Raw genomic sequence first — 6,523 nt, 5'->3', positions numbered from 1 at the left:
ATCGCCGGAGCCCACAGGTCGAGGATGCGGTGCCCGGGAGCGGCCACTGCACTCCAGTCTGGGCGACAGAGTGAGACTCCAACTCAAAAAAAAAAAAAAAAGAAACTCGACCCTGAAGAGCTGTGACCTGAAGAGCTGTGACCTGAAGAGCTGCAGAAGATCATCGGAGTCATCAAGTTGTGCACCCGGGAGGAGGCTGGCTTGCTAGCGACCGGAGCTGGCTGAACCAAGAGCTGCTGGAAGAAGGCAAGATTCCAAAGCTGAGACACCCAGGGAACTTGGCTTGCCAGCCCACCTAACCAGCAAAACTCTCAGGGTTTGGCTTGCCAGCCCATTAGAGGCAACACCCCGGGGGCTATGCTTGCCAGCCCCCAAATTGCAACACTCTCAGGGCTTGGCTTGCCAGCCCATTAGAGCTGACACTTCTGGGGCTAGACTTACCAGCCCCTCGATGACTCTCTGGGGCCTGGCTGGCCCATTGAGCTGACACTCTCAAAGCCTAGGCTGACCTGAAAAATTCACGTCACTGGGAGAAATTAAAGAAGACCTAAATAAATGGACATACATACAGTGTTCATGATTTAGAAGACTTGTTAATGTTGAAACGTTAATATTCTTCTGTATGATCTATAGATTTAATGCAATCTCATTCAAAATATCAGTTGACTTTTTTGGGGTAGAAATTGTCAGGCTGATTCTACAATTTACATGCAAATACAAAGGATCTTCAATAGCCAAAACAACTTTGAAAAAGAACAAAATGATTACAAAGCAGTAGCTATCAAGCCAGTGTGATATTGATATAAATGTGGACATATAGATAAATGAAATGAAATAGAGAATTTGGAAATTGACTCAGTTTTATGTGGTCAATTGATTTTAACAAAGGTACTAAGGCAATTCAATGGGTAAAGCAAAATTGGACAGCAATATAGTGCAAAGACAAACAAACAAAAGGAATCTTATCCCTTACCTCACACATATTTAGAAAATTTACTTCAAATGGATAGTAATCTTAAATCTAAGAACTAAAACAATAAAACTTCCAGAAGAAAACATAATATGAAATCTTATATGAAACATTAGATTTGGCAAAGATTTCTCTAAAAGAACACAATAACAACTAGTGTAAAATAAAAAAACAGACAGATTGGACTTTATCATAATTAAAAAGTTTTTCTACTTAAAAGACACTGTAATAAAAATTAAAATGCAAGAAAATATTTGCAATACATGCATTTATCAAGGACTTTTATTTGGTATATATGAAGAGTTCTTCCATCTTAATAAGAAGACTAACAATCCAATAAAAAAACACACAAAAGATTTTAAGAGATCTCACTAAATAAAACCTATTGATAGCAAATAAGCACATGAAAATGTGCTCAACATTATTAGTACTTGGAAATGCAAATTAACACTACAATGAAATATCACTATACATGGACTGGAATGTTCATAAAAAAAAAGACCATCTTTGTCTGTTTTCTGTTGCCATAACTGAATACCTGAGAGGGGTAATTTATAAAGAAAAGGAATTAATTTCTTACTGTTCTGGAGGCTGAGAGTTTCAAGGTCAAGGGAGTGTATCTAGTGAAGTCCTTCTTGCTAGTGGGGACTGTGCAGAGTGCCAAGGTGAGGCAGTGCAGGGCATCACATGGTGAGGGGACTGAGCATCCTAGCTACGGTCTCTCCTCCTTTTATAAACTGACTAATATCTGACTCTCATGACCTCATCTAATCCTAAATATACCCAAAGTTCCTACCTTCAAATACCATTTCCCACCCTCTGAGTACTGTTACTATGAGGATTAAGTTTCAACATGAATTTCAGAGGGGGGAAATATTCAAACCACAGCACTGATCATAACAATCATTAGTAATAGCAATAGAAACTCTGATACACTGATGGTGGGAATGTAAAATGCATAACCTCTGGAATTCGGTAGTTTCTTGGTATATTCATATGTCAAAACATATTAAATTATACACTAATTTTTAAACCTTTTTTTTTCCTCTCTCTCTGTTTTCCAAGTTGGAGTCTCACTCAGTCGCCCAGACTGGAGTGCAGTGGCCGCTCCCGGCCACCACAGCCTTGACCTGCTGGGTTTGGGTGATCCTTCCGCCTCAGTCTTCCAAGTAGCTGGAACTACAGGCGTGTGCTATCACGCCTGGCTAATTTTTTGATTTATAGTAGAGATGAGGTCTCGCTGAGTTGCCCAAGTGGGTCTCGAACCCATGGGCTCAGGCAATCCACTTACCTCGGCCTCCCAAAGCACGGGATTACCCTTCAGCTGGTATTTATACTCTCTAATTCCTGCAAAGCTTGAAAAACAAAGTGTTACATTTGTACTGTCTCCTCCTTCTTTTACTGAAACAATAGCAAAAACATAACCCTTCGAATTAGAACAAAACAATTAAGAAAACAAAACGATTTTTTTCTATTTTTTTTAGAAATTTAAAAATTTACAAGGAAAGGATAGTAATTTATTTCATAAATCACATTAGCTATGCCAACATTGTTTTAAATGTAACAGAGTAAGCTATTAACATTGTTATTCTGTACTTAACTGTACTTCCAAATAGCATAAATCTTATACTATTAAAAAATCTCATCTTGTATGACACATATTAGGAATATTTAGATACCAATAAGACAGGCCCGTCTAGACTGTAATCTAATACAGTGAACACTCTTTGACACTCTGCTGACACATTAATTGCTGATGGTTAATGAAAAAGAGTGGTGGAAGAGGGAAAATAATCCAAAAATTACATAACATGTTTTAAAACTAAAGCTTGTATTTTATGCACTCATTCACCAAGTGTTCAGTGGAGCCAGTTTCTTTCCTTTGAGTTTTGGACCCTGATTGGAGTTTTATACTTAAAAAAAAAATAAAGCACAATCTCATTTGCATTGTCTTCATTGTTATAGTTCCCATTTCATTAAAATGGAGATAGAATATAAACATTGCACAGCAGTCTAAATGCAGAATCTTTCTGGATTTTTGCAGTTAAAGATTTTTTTTTTACAATTGTTTCACTACATGTAATTTGATAATATTTTTAGCAACTCACCTTTTAAGTATTTTGAAGCATTTGACTTAGATTCCATAGAATCAAAGACAAACATTTTTTGCATTTGTATTTCTCATTTTATATAATATTTAATTAAATTTTATAATCATAATAATTAGTGTGACTGGCATCAACGGATTTGGGAATAAACAACTGATTCTTGGATAGCATAAAGCTCAAATATAGGGACAGAAGTTTCCAGATCTAGCCTTGAACATCCAGAGTCTTGTGGGTATGAGTCAATATGTTTTACTTTAAACCTATTTTTTAGAGAATTCATTTGAAATACTTCAATATTAAACTCAATGTATTTTATGTGAAAAAGTAAAGTAAAATAAAAGGTAGTATCATCGCAGAAGAAATGAAGAATGGCAATAATTTTAAAGTGAAATTGCATAGGCATTTACAAGACAAAGTAGCATGCTAAAAATAGTGATTTATTTGAGTTATAATTATGTAAGAAATAAGTATTACTTTAGTGAAATATTAACCACAACAGCATATTAAAATTGTCTATATAATCCCAGAAAAAAATAATAATCAATGTTACAGGCCTTGTAGTGCTAGTTCTATATTAATACAGAAACAATAACTTTCATGAATAAAGCAGTGATAGTGTCACCGTGAATATTCAGCTAAGTCTTTCATATTGTTTACCAATTCTTCCAGTTATCTAGTTATAGGAGTGCACCAATTTATTAGTGTATTTGGATATTTTCTACTATTACAGATCAGTGGCAAACTTATCTTTAAAATTTCTGCAGAATTATATAAAAGAAAAATAACAGATCTTGCAATAACAGCTAATTTATCATTTTTATCAGTCATTGAGAGGATTTCCAGGACATAAAATGATGCACGTACTGAGAACTTACTGTGTTGCATATGAATACAGAAGAGAACAAATCACTCATGGAAATTTTTTGGTAGATGGCCTATTCTCTAGGAGATGCAAAACTGCTAAAAAAAAAAAAAAAGTATTTATCTGGAATGCATAATTCTCATAGCTGGATTAGTGAGTAATAAAATATACACTGGCTCTGTGAATAATATTGCTATCGTTCTCAAACTCAATTGTACAATTACTTCTTCTAATAGTATGGAGTGTGTTCACATGAAGAGATAAAACAAAGCAAGGTAAGTGAAATCCTTTTACTCATTTACTAACTTGTATACTAGAAGACTGTGTAACTGAAGAATGGAAAGCCTCAGTAAATTGTCTTTATATTTCACCTAATTTTCCATCTAATTGTATCCTTGATAAAAACTAGATAAAACATCAGTATAGTGGTGAGATTGTATAATCTAGAGATATTACTTTAAAAAATACTTTGTACATTTTTGTTGTGAGAAAATATATAGAACACAAAATTCCCAATTTTAACCATTTTAAAGTGTACAATTCACTGGCACTCAGTACATTTGCAATGTTGTGCAATCATCATTGCTATCCATTTCCAGAACTTTTTCATCATCCCAAACAGCAACTTTGTATCCATTAAAACAATAACTTCCCATTCCCTCCTGTCTCCACCCCCCTCATAGCCTCCATTATATTTTCTGCCTCTATAAGTTTGCTTGTTCTAGGTTCTTCATATAAGTTGGAGGGTTACCTGAGCCTATACAGGGTCACTTAGTCATCAAATAAGCTAAATGTTGTTGGGTAAAGAGGTATGTGATAAAACCAGTATGTATTGTGCCCGTGTGCCCACTGCCATATCATTTTTGTCATAAAAATGGGACTCTCATTAGAGGTAATGTTGTACCAGTTTCTGTACAGATAGATGAGGCATTCTGTAAGCCTCTGAAACTATCCCCCCACCCCATAGCCAAGACAATGAGCCACAAGTATTAATAATACCACAGCCCAGAGAAAGTGCAGTGAACAGTGGCCCCATCAATATTTAAGTAATTTGGAGGTAGAGATCCCCATCATATCCCTGCCTGATACACCTGTTTAGTCCTGCAAAAAGCCTTTAGATCAAAAGCATTTCAGGCCACCACTACGATCATAGTGAACATTACCACCATTAAGTACCACAGTTACTGCATTACTTTTCACCTGTACCACCTCGCAGTCTCCCACAACTGAGAGCTCAGGAATTACAGTGGGGTCTTATTGCTGTCTGTGAGTGATCCAGCTCCAAAATCTTATCCCAAGGATCTGTTTTCTAGGGCTACTACTGGTTCTAATTGTCTCAGTTTAGTGTCTCGGAGCATGTTTCCTAGGAAACAGTCTCTGAGGTGGATATTTACATGCAGGAGGTTTATCAGGGAGTGTTCTCAAGGAAAACACCTGTATGGAAGTGAGGAAAGCAAGATTTTCCTCAGTAGAGAGAGAAGTTGAACTGTGATGCAGTTGCAATTTATTGGGCTTGGTGCATCACACGGAAATATCTGAAGCCAAGCTTACTCTTCAGAGAGACCTCAAACAGAAACAAGGAGGCTAGGGTTCTTTACCTCCAAACCTACCAGTCATTAGGTTAGGCTGTGGGGAGGGTGAAGCAGCTCCCTTTGGCTAGGGCAAAGCCCTGGAAGGGACTCAGTTGTGAGCCATTAGCAGGCAACAGTGCCAGGGGCCAAGGGAATGAGTGCCATGGGCCTAAAGGAGGGATCTGTGGGAGACTGCGATGTGATGCAGGTGAAAAGTGATGCAGTAGCTGTGGTGCATTCACTACAATTACATTCTTCTGAAATCAGAATTGAGACAAATGTTTTGCTGCAGAACTTTATTTAAGAAGTGATGCTGAGCCGGGCTCGGGAAGGCTGAGGTGGAAGGATCTCCGGAGCCCAGCAGGTCAAGGCTGCGGTGGCCGGGAGCGGCCACTACACTCCAGTCTGGGCGACAGAGTGAGACTCCAACTCAAAAAAAACATCCAAGAATAGCCAGAACAATCCTCAGCAAAAAAAACAAAGCAGGTGGTATCACAATACCAGATTTCAAACTTTACTATAAAGCTACAATCATCAAAACAGCTTGGTATTGGTACAGGAACAGGCATATAGATCAATGGAACAGAATTGAGATTCCAGAAGCAAAACCTCAATTTCTCAACCAACTCATCTTCGACAAAGCCCCCACCACCTACCAATGGGGAGAGGAAAACCTATTCAGTAAATGGTGCTGGGAAAATTGGCTGACCACATGCAGAAGATTGAAACAGGACCCCTATCTATCCCCATGCACAAAGGTTAACTCCAAATGGATCAGAGACCTAAATGTAAAACCTCAAACCATAAGAACCTTAGAAAAGGAAGGAAATACTCTCATGGAAATCGGAACTGGCATCCAATTTCTGTACAAAACCCGAAACCCACAGGACTTAAGAGAGAAGATAGACAAATGGGACCTTATTAAACTGACAAGCTTCTGCAAAGCCAAAGAAACCATCAAGAGAGCAGGGAGACAGCCTACAGACTGGGAAAAGTCTTTGCCAACTCTAGG

This window comes from Carlito syrichta, unplaced genomic scaffold, assembly GCF_000164805.1.
Source record: "Carlito syrichta isolate Samal-C Ts95f unplaced genomic scaffold, Tarsius_syrichta-2.0.1 Scaffold121576, whole genome shotgun sequence".
Taxonomy (NCBI): domain Eukaryota; kingdom Metazoa; phylum Chordata; class Mammalia; order Primates; family Tarsiidae; genus Carlito; species Carlito syrichta.
This window is presented reverse-complemented; position numbering follows the sequence as displayed.